Source organism: Chenopodium quinoa, unplaced genomic scaffold (genome assembly GCF_001683475.1).
Source record: "Chenopodium quinoa cultivar QQ74 unplaced genomic scaffold, ASM168347v1, whole genome shotgun sequence".
NCBI lineage: Eukaryota > Viridiplantae > Streptophyta > Magnoliopsida > Caryophyllales > Amaranthaceae > Chenopodium > Chenopodium quinoa.
Window position 1 is genome coordinate 3,685,398 of NW_018742329.1, and position 8,684 is coordinate 3,694,081.

The window sequence follows — 8,684 nt, forward strand, 5'->3', positions numbered from 1 at the left end:
ATCAGGCCTAATCTAGTCACAGAGCATTAAATCAATCAATAGGAAAATAATCTAGCATTGATAATCAACAACAATAAATTATCCCTTCATATTATTTATGGATCGCCATAAACCCTAGAAAGAAAACTACTCACACATAATTAAATATAAACTAAACAAAGTAATTAAAGAAGACATGATCAAAGAAAGAGAATAAATTACTGAAATTAAACCAAGAGTTATAGAGAGAGAAATAAGAGAGATATAATTCTAAGAGTTTAATTTAGAGGAGAGAGGGAAAAAAGTTAGAGAGAGAAAGAGAAAAGAAAAAAAAACTAAACTAAAACTAATCTAAAACTAATGACAAGAAAACTACTTTCCTACGTAAATACTACTACCTCCTTTTATAAGAAAAAAGGAAGTTTATTAATGTCAACTTCTATTCCCACCTAAACTCCTCAAACAAAACAAAACTCCACTTAATAAAAACTAAGTCCACCGACTTACTTTGTAACCCAAAACAAAATCTCAAACTAAGATATCAGCAGCCCAAAAACATTAATATCTCGCCCGACAGGCTTTGATCCATTTGATCGGGCCCGCCAGCTTCACGCCCCATATCTCATGTTAGCTTGTATTTATATGCTTGGGCTGATTAATTCTTTGGCCCAATGTCTTTCCTTGGTTGGTCCGCAATACTTGATTGATTAGCTTCTAAAAACTTGGACCTCTTTACTAATCGAGCCCTTAATCACCAAACTAAATTACTTTAGTTCGGCCTTGAGCTTAATTTATACGGTCATAAAATACGATCTAACTCCAATGTTTTCGTAGTGGCTTGATAAGCTCGGGAATTATAAAAAATCTGCAATTTCCTACAAAATAATACCAACTCTACAAAAACACTAGAAAACGTATATTAGTAATAAAAATAGCTCCGTAGAGCTAAAATAAGCACAAATATGACCATGGGACGGGGAATAAAAATATATATATAATAGACTCATCAGAATCCACCGGATGACGTTTCACTAAAACACTTTTCATGCTTGAGGAAAGTCGACTGATGAGTTTGGTAGCTTTCCAAGCCTGAAGAAACCTACCAGATGATACTTTCCATGCTTGAGGAAAGTCGACATATGAATTTGGCGTTTTTCTATGCTTGAAGAAATCCACCAAATAATACTTTCCATGCTTAAGGAAAGCCGACTTGGCGGTTTTCTATACTTGAAGAAAAAATCCACCGATAATACTTTCCATGGATGAGGAAATCCAACTTGGCGATTTTCTATACTTGAAGAAAAATCCACCGATAATGCTTTCCATACTTGAGGAAAGCCGACAACTGATATAATCGCTGACTTCTTTGCTTTGAGAGGTGACAATGATCGACAATTTTCCATGCTTGAGGAAAAAACTTGTCGAATGAAATTTGCAAGTGTATGATGGTTCGATCATCCTCGAACATGGGCCGCAGATGATTTACCTTCAAGTCGACTATCTGACCACATTAAGTGTTTAAAATATCGAAAATGTGACCCTAATGCTTATTAGGGGTAAATTGCTAATTTTTGTACCTTTTAAATACCAATTAGAATTTTCTGCGTAATTCCGGTGAGAAAATAACTGTCCAAAAGCTGCGGAAAATCGTTCAAATTTAGTCAAAGATACCCAAAAATATTCTCCAGAAGCTTCCAAATGCGTGCAGGATACACAGCCATGCACCGTGTCTCGTGAGGTTATGCCGTGACAAGGTGGCCAATTCCCGCTAGACGGTAAATAATACTGTGACGCCGGATCTGGTCTTTGCTAAACAAGTCAAAGCGTCTTGAAAACAGCATCGGGCCACATCACGAACACCGTTACGCTGTAACTGCTTTTGTGGCACAGAGAACAGAGCCGCGTAACGACTACTTTTTTTCTTTAAATTCCAACTGCTCTCCGCCATTTCATTTTATTTTTATTGCTGCTTTTCACATTATGCCCCCTCACATTTTGTCTTCTCTCTCTTTTTATTTATTTATTTATTTATATTTAGAGATTACCGCGTCACGGCTCAGTAGCACCGGTGCACGATTGTTTTCACCGTGTCGCAGCACAAGTCTTTGTGACACGGCTGTCTTATTTCGCCATTTTTTTGCCACTGCTGCTGTCAGAATGTCGTCGTTGCTGTCAGAGGGTCACCGCGACACGACCAGAGTCATCGTGTCACGGCGTGGTTAACCGTGCCGCAGTGGTTGCACTGCTGCCTTCTACGGTTTTTCGAGCTTTTGGAGCTCAATTCTTCACCAAATTCTCTCAAATTTTTTTCTATCTTCCTCATTTTTGAATTCTTACAAGGATCCATGTAAGTTTTCTTTTCTTTTTGTCTCAAATTTTGCCGTGGATGCCATTTTTGCTTGAAGCCCTGAAAAATCAAGTTGGGGGTTTTTTTGATTTTGAGCTTCTATGTCAAAATTCTTGCCATGAATAAGCTTATATATGAATGTATGTTTGTTTGTGAGCAATTTGAGACCAAGTTTGTGTGATTTGGTGAAGAAACAAGCAAATCACCATTTTTTGTACTACTTGTGTGAAATGGTGTTCTTGTTGTTCATGTTATTTCTTTACACTTGAAATGGTGACATATTGGTTGTAGATCTTGTAAAATATGCCATGATGTAACGATCTATTATTTTTGTGCAATTTCGAAACATGCTTTGTTTTGTGTATGCACTATATTGTCATGGAGAACATAATATCATGCAATTAGGAGAACTGTAGTATTAGTTCGTCATGGAGAAACTAAGTACTAGATATAATTCTATTATTTTGCTAATTTTTAGCCTTGAGGTAAAAATTTTGCGTATAATAGAAAATCAACTTGAGGTAGCCGTTAAGCCATTTTTAAATAAATAACTAAATAACTTAGGAAATGATGCTAAGTATTTAGATTTTTATTTTTGTTTGAATGTAATAGCATGCCTAGACAACGGGATCGCGATCTTTCTACTCGTGGCCGGCGTCAGGCTTTTCGAGAGGAAATTCCCACAGTTCCCGAGGGCATGAACAACGATGCCTTAGAGACTGAGCCTCGCCCTTTACGGGTAGGTGTAGGTGGATACCACCTCCGTGGACACCAAAGGAGTTGGTTTTCTGTCGTCGGAACCATATTTCTCACAGTCCACTTACCGGCGTAGTCGATGGCAAGCTTCGCCATCATGGATCGGAGATTTGATTCCTCGGCTATACATGATTATTACGGGGGATCTTGTCACTAACGCCTTGTGGGAGTCTGCTGGTTTAGGAGATTTCTATTAAGCGGTCGTAGGATTTCGCAGCCCCTGGGGTTATGGTTCGACAGTTGTTCGTGCGTTGTTAAAGTATTTTTGGGATACTACCAACACTTTTTCACTTTGCTTGGGGGGAGATGACAGTGATCCCTCTGGATTTTAGCATGATCAGGCGGCTTATGCTTCACCGAGCGGGCTGTACGGCAGATTCCTAACCTCACTAGGGGGGGGGGGGGCGGCTGAGGTAGCAGATTTGTTATGTCCAGTCGTTCAGCATATCAAGACTCGGCGGTGCCTTGAGGTGGTCCTAAGAGTGGGCGATCAGAGTTGGCTTCTGTTCTTTCCCACGAATTTGACATGGCTGAGACAACACCTGAGCAGCGAGTGCAGATCTTTATCTTAATTCTCATTTCTAGGACTCTTTCTCATGATAGGAGTTCACATGCGCTTGTTTGCTACCTACCTTATCTGGTCAGGATTGTCGAGATAGGATCCTATAGTTGGGCTAGCATTGGATATGCTGATGTACTCTCGTCGCTGCGTCATGGCTGCATGCAGCTAAATGACCAGGCCCTTGTTGCTGTCTACGGTTTATAGAGAGTCGTAGAGGTGACGATATTTCTTCTTCTTGTCTTGTTTTAACCAGTTTGACTCATGTTCTTAGAGATTACTTTCGTTGCAGCTGTGGTTCTAAGAGTACTTTTCGGGATTGTCCCCTCGACGGCGTCGCGGAGCGGTACATGATTTCCCTATTAGAGCCAGCTGGTGTGACCGAGGCGAGTCACGAGTGGAGTCCGTATCTACGCTGCGCGGACTACTGCGTCGAGGCACCTCTTCTGTTGGTGCAAGAATTGATTTTGCAGCATGTTATCCTCTAATTTGATGTTATTTTTTGGCATTCATTATAACTTTTTATGCTTTTTAGGTTGTTGTTGAGATCCAGTATCGACCTTGGGCTGGGATGACTGATGTTCCCGAGGCCTTGGAGCTTTCGGCATGTCGTACTGGTTTTGTTGGTACATCACGCTTTGTTTGGTATCTTGGGGAGCGCGTTGTTCGTCAGCACAGTGCTGATCGCTTTGTGGTGCCTTTGCCTCCACCGGAGTCGATGCTGGATTCACGTTTTCTTGGGGCGTTTCTGAACAGGGAGAGCACTATACATTTCCTTGGCAGGATCTCGTGCGTATGGAGGGCGATTATTCACATGACTTGCTTTCTTCCTTGGCTCCTCCACCTTGTCTTCCCGAGGTATGATTTCCTTTGAGAATTTTGTTGCTAGTCTCTGTTCAAACCGTCGAATAACCAAATAACCTAATTATTCGATCATGTTTTTAGACGACTGCTCGTCGTAGTGGAAGGTTGAGGTCCTGCCTTAATTTGTCCGTTACCCGGGGTCGATCGGTATTACTGAGGATCATATTGCTGACGCACCAAAGGGTTTTAGACAGGCACAAAAGTCTTTGCCTGATGTGTTTGAGCCGGTAAGCTTTTAACATATTATTCATCCTTTTTAAATACTGCTTGTTGCTGATTTTTTTTTCCAGCCTACGCACTCGGACATTATGGGGTTTATGAAGCCGGTTGACGCTCTGAAGTACTGCATCATCAAGCTTCGACGTGATGCGAGTTGTCGGGGCGGTTCTGGCGATGTTCTCGAGGTATATTCGCTTATTTTCCCATATTTACCATTTGTTCTATCTTGCACTATTGACATCTTTTCATTTTGTGTCTTTTAGGAGCGACGGAGGTCTCGCTCGCGCTCGAGACATAGAGACTCGGACGAGTGGGAGCCTAGTCATCTCAGACGATCTCCTGGGGTTTGTCGGCATTCTTAGTCTCAGTGGCAGCAACCTTCGACTTCTCAGCCATTTCAGGGGTTTCAGACTCAGCGTCAGCCTCAGCCTACTCAGCCGTTTCAGGAGGCTCAGTGGCAGCAGCCTCAATCTTCTCAGCCATTCTAGCACTTTCAGGGTCAATGGCAGCGACCTTCCTCTTCCCTGCCATTCCAGCCTTCACAGCCTGAGTTTAGGCCAGTCATTAATCTCGTGGACCAGGGTTTATACTCAATTCTCTGGGGCGCTGCCTCCACCGGTGCAAGGCTTATTTTTCAGTTCCATTGTCTGGGATGATGCCTCCACCGGCGCTTCCTACCTCTTGGAGTCAGCCTACGCCGTTTACCAGCTGGACAGGTCCTGCTTTGAGTTTGTCTTCTACTGGAGCTATAGGGACTAGTAGGGATACTACTCCTCGTACCCGGATGATGGAGGGACTCTTTGGTCCGTCGTTCCCGTATTCGCCGGCTCGAGATGACACTAATCCCAGCGCTTCTAGTTCTGGAGAGTTTTGACCGAGGATTTTTATTATGTACTTTGATTGATGACACTGGACATTATTTATGTATCATGACTCACTTTGTATATTTTATTCACACTTTATGCATTTGACATTATTAGTGTGCGTATTAGTATGTGCTTGAGACTCATTGTGTGTGATTGTGTATTTATTAATGACGCAAAAAAAAAAAACGTAAGTGGAGGGTACTGACCTTCCCCAAAAGAAAAAGAAAATGAAAATAAAGATAAAATGGGACAAATTTTGCAATTTCCCCACACGAAAAATAAAATAAAATAAAGATGGGACAAATTTTACAATTTCCCCAAAATAAAAAGAAAATAAAAATAAAAATAAAAATGGGATAGTTTTACAACTTCCCCAAAAATAAAATAAAAAAGAAAAAGAAAAATGGGACAAGTTTTACAACCTCCCCAAAAAGAGAAATAAAATAAAATAAAACATAAAGATAAAATAAAACATAAGAAATAAAATAAAGGGAGAATTTTATTAGAAATAAAACTCTCGAAAAAAAAGATTGGAAGATAGGCGGTGAAGGAAAAACAATAAAAATCCGGATAAAAATAGGTAAAGGATAAAAATATGAAAATGCGTGGGCACCGCGACACGGCAGTATATACCGTGTCACGGCAAAGTATGTCGTGTCGCGGCACATATTCCCGTGACACGGAGGAATTTCCCGTGTCACGGTGCACATATTCTGCAATGGTGTACTTTGCGCGCATAGAAAGATAGATTTTGAGTGTTTCTTAGCGTTTTGGCTATAAAAAAAGACCAGTTTATTCGTGATATGCATAATTACGAAACATAAAATAATTAGAATTTCATATTTCAATAATAATGTCTCAGAATTTTGATAATACATTGTGTGACTGGTCCTATTATTTGACCAATGCAGACAAAAGAGAGCTGGAATTGTTTCATGTCAGAGGCTTATTAGCCTTAAGGCATGTAGCAATTGAATATGATTTTCTGAGGGCAGCTTTAGATTATTGGAGTCCAGAAACTCATTGTTTCAGATTTGATTATGATGAAATTTGTCCCCTGCCGGAGGAATTCGGTGCCATTTTGGTTTTCCTGCTAGAAATCTCATTGCAATGCCTACCTTACGGGAATATTATTACCAAGATTTTGAACGTCATCCGAATCTGACAGATTCAGATTTAAATAAAATTGTGTGTGGTAATGAAGTAGATCTAGAAAAGTTTGCAAATTTATATTTCAATCGTCCTGTCTCTGAGTCTTATCATGTATACCGTAGAAGGGCTTATATTTTTTTGCATGTTTAGCAAGCTTTTATTTGCAAACGGTAGGGTAGGACATGCTTGTTTAGCGTCTGTGGTTGAACATGTTGAATCTGGAAGATCTCCTATGCCTACTTGCCTTGGATAAACTTTGCGTGGCCTTGACGAAGCGAAAGGTGACCGGAAATCCATCAAGAAGGGCTCTTTAGTACTGTTGCAGGTAAAAACGCGCCCTGATTAGCCCCAGTGACACATAGCAAGCACCGTGTCACAGTGCATTCTGCACTATTTTTTTTTTTTGCAGATTTGGATGATGGAGCGTTTAGAACTCTTTGAAGCCCCCGAAGATATTGAAAAATATGGTCCTAACGATCTAGTCTGTAGGAAGAAGAATTACTCTGCAAACATGTCGTATGATGATTGGAAGGTCTTCTTTGCAAAGAGAGAATTTTCCATTCGGTGGGTGGTGCCTTGGTGGAGACTTACTAGGATGGTTGGCACGAATGATACTCTGTATTGTCGCATTCCTAGTATTTTAAAGTTGACTTTTTATTGTCCTTTCCGATTGATGTGACATTATGGACTTGAACAATTAGTTCCACGCTGTAGACACCCATTTGTGTCTCCCCAAAACCAAACCCGGTGATGAGTACCTTTCACGTCGAATCATAATCGAATGAGGTGAAAGTGTGAAAAGTCTAGTGTTGCGGAAAGCTTTTATTTTCTTTTCTTTTCTCTTCTTTCTGTTTTCGAAAACCCACTCTATTTTATGAAAACGTCCATTCTAGTTTAGTTTGGACCATGATAAAGGGTCCAATAATGGTGTAGTTGGATGGGGTTTGCAAAGACCTTTCCAACGATATATTATAAGCCCAATTCCGATGAATAATGAGGAAGTTATGGCCAAAATACTAAACTGGGCCCAAACCGGATTTTACCTACGACCCAATGATCATGAGGAGAGTTCAAAGGTTTAATCCTATTCCTAAACTAATTAGGATTGATTAGAATATTCTATAAGTTTCTAAAATATCTTAATTATCCTTTTTTGAAAAGATAATATTAATGAATTTGATTTAAATATAAACTTCCCTTTTTTATAAAACTTTCCTTTTTTAAAGTCCTAATTCTATTCAGATTTAAACATGTTCAAAGACAGTCAGATATTATTTTTTTGCCTCATATTTTTTATCCAAATTTTATATGGTTGGATAGATCTTGAAATTATCTTTCCAATGATATATTATAATAATAATTCCAAGCTATAACGAAAAAGATATGAATAAGATATCAAACTCTATCCAAAACTGACACCGTCTCACTATTTCGTTCATATCTTTTATTCTACAATATATTTTAATCTGATTCCAATTGGGTTAGAAAGTAGAATTCAAGATCTTTCCAATGACATCTTATTCATCTTATTCCGATTTCTGGATCAAAAGATATGATAAAAACAAAATCCGCAAAAACTGTTGTCTACGAGTTTTATTTCGATTCGAATTTGGATTCTTTCCTTAATTCTTCGACTCTCTTTTTTCCTATAAATAGAGGTCATATCTCCTCTTAATCAATCACCAACTCTCATCAATATTTTCTTGATTATTCTCTCTCTCTCCCTTTTTCTAAACTAGCCTTTTCTCAAATAAATAATTCCGCATTCATTAGATCTTGATACACCTAGCCATATTCGAAGTTGCCTTCGCCCTAGACGTGAAAGGTTTTAATTTCTGAGGGTTTGGTCCCAAATCTCTATTTCAATTATTTAATTTAATTGTTTTGATTATTATTTTCCTTGAAGTTACTAACGTGTGTATTTTGTAATTAGAAAGAGGTA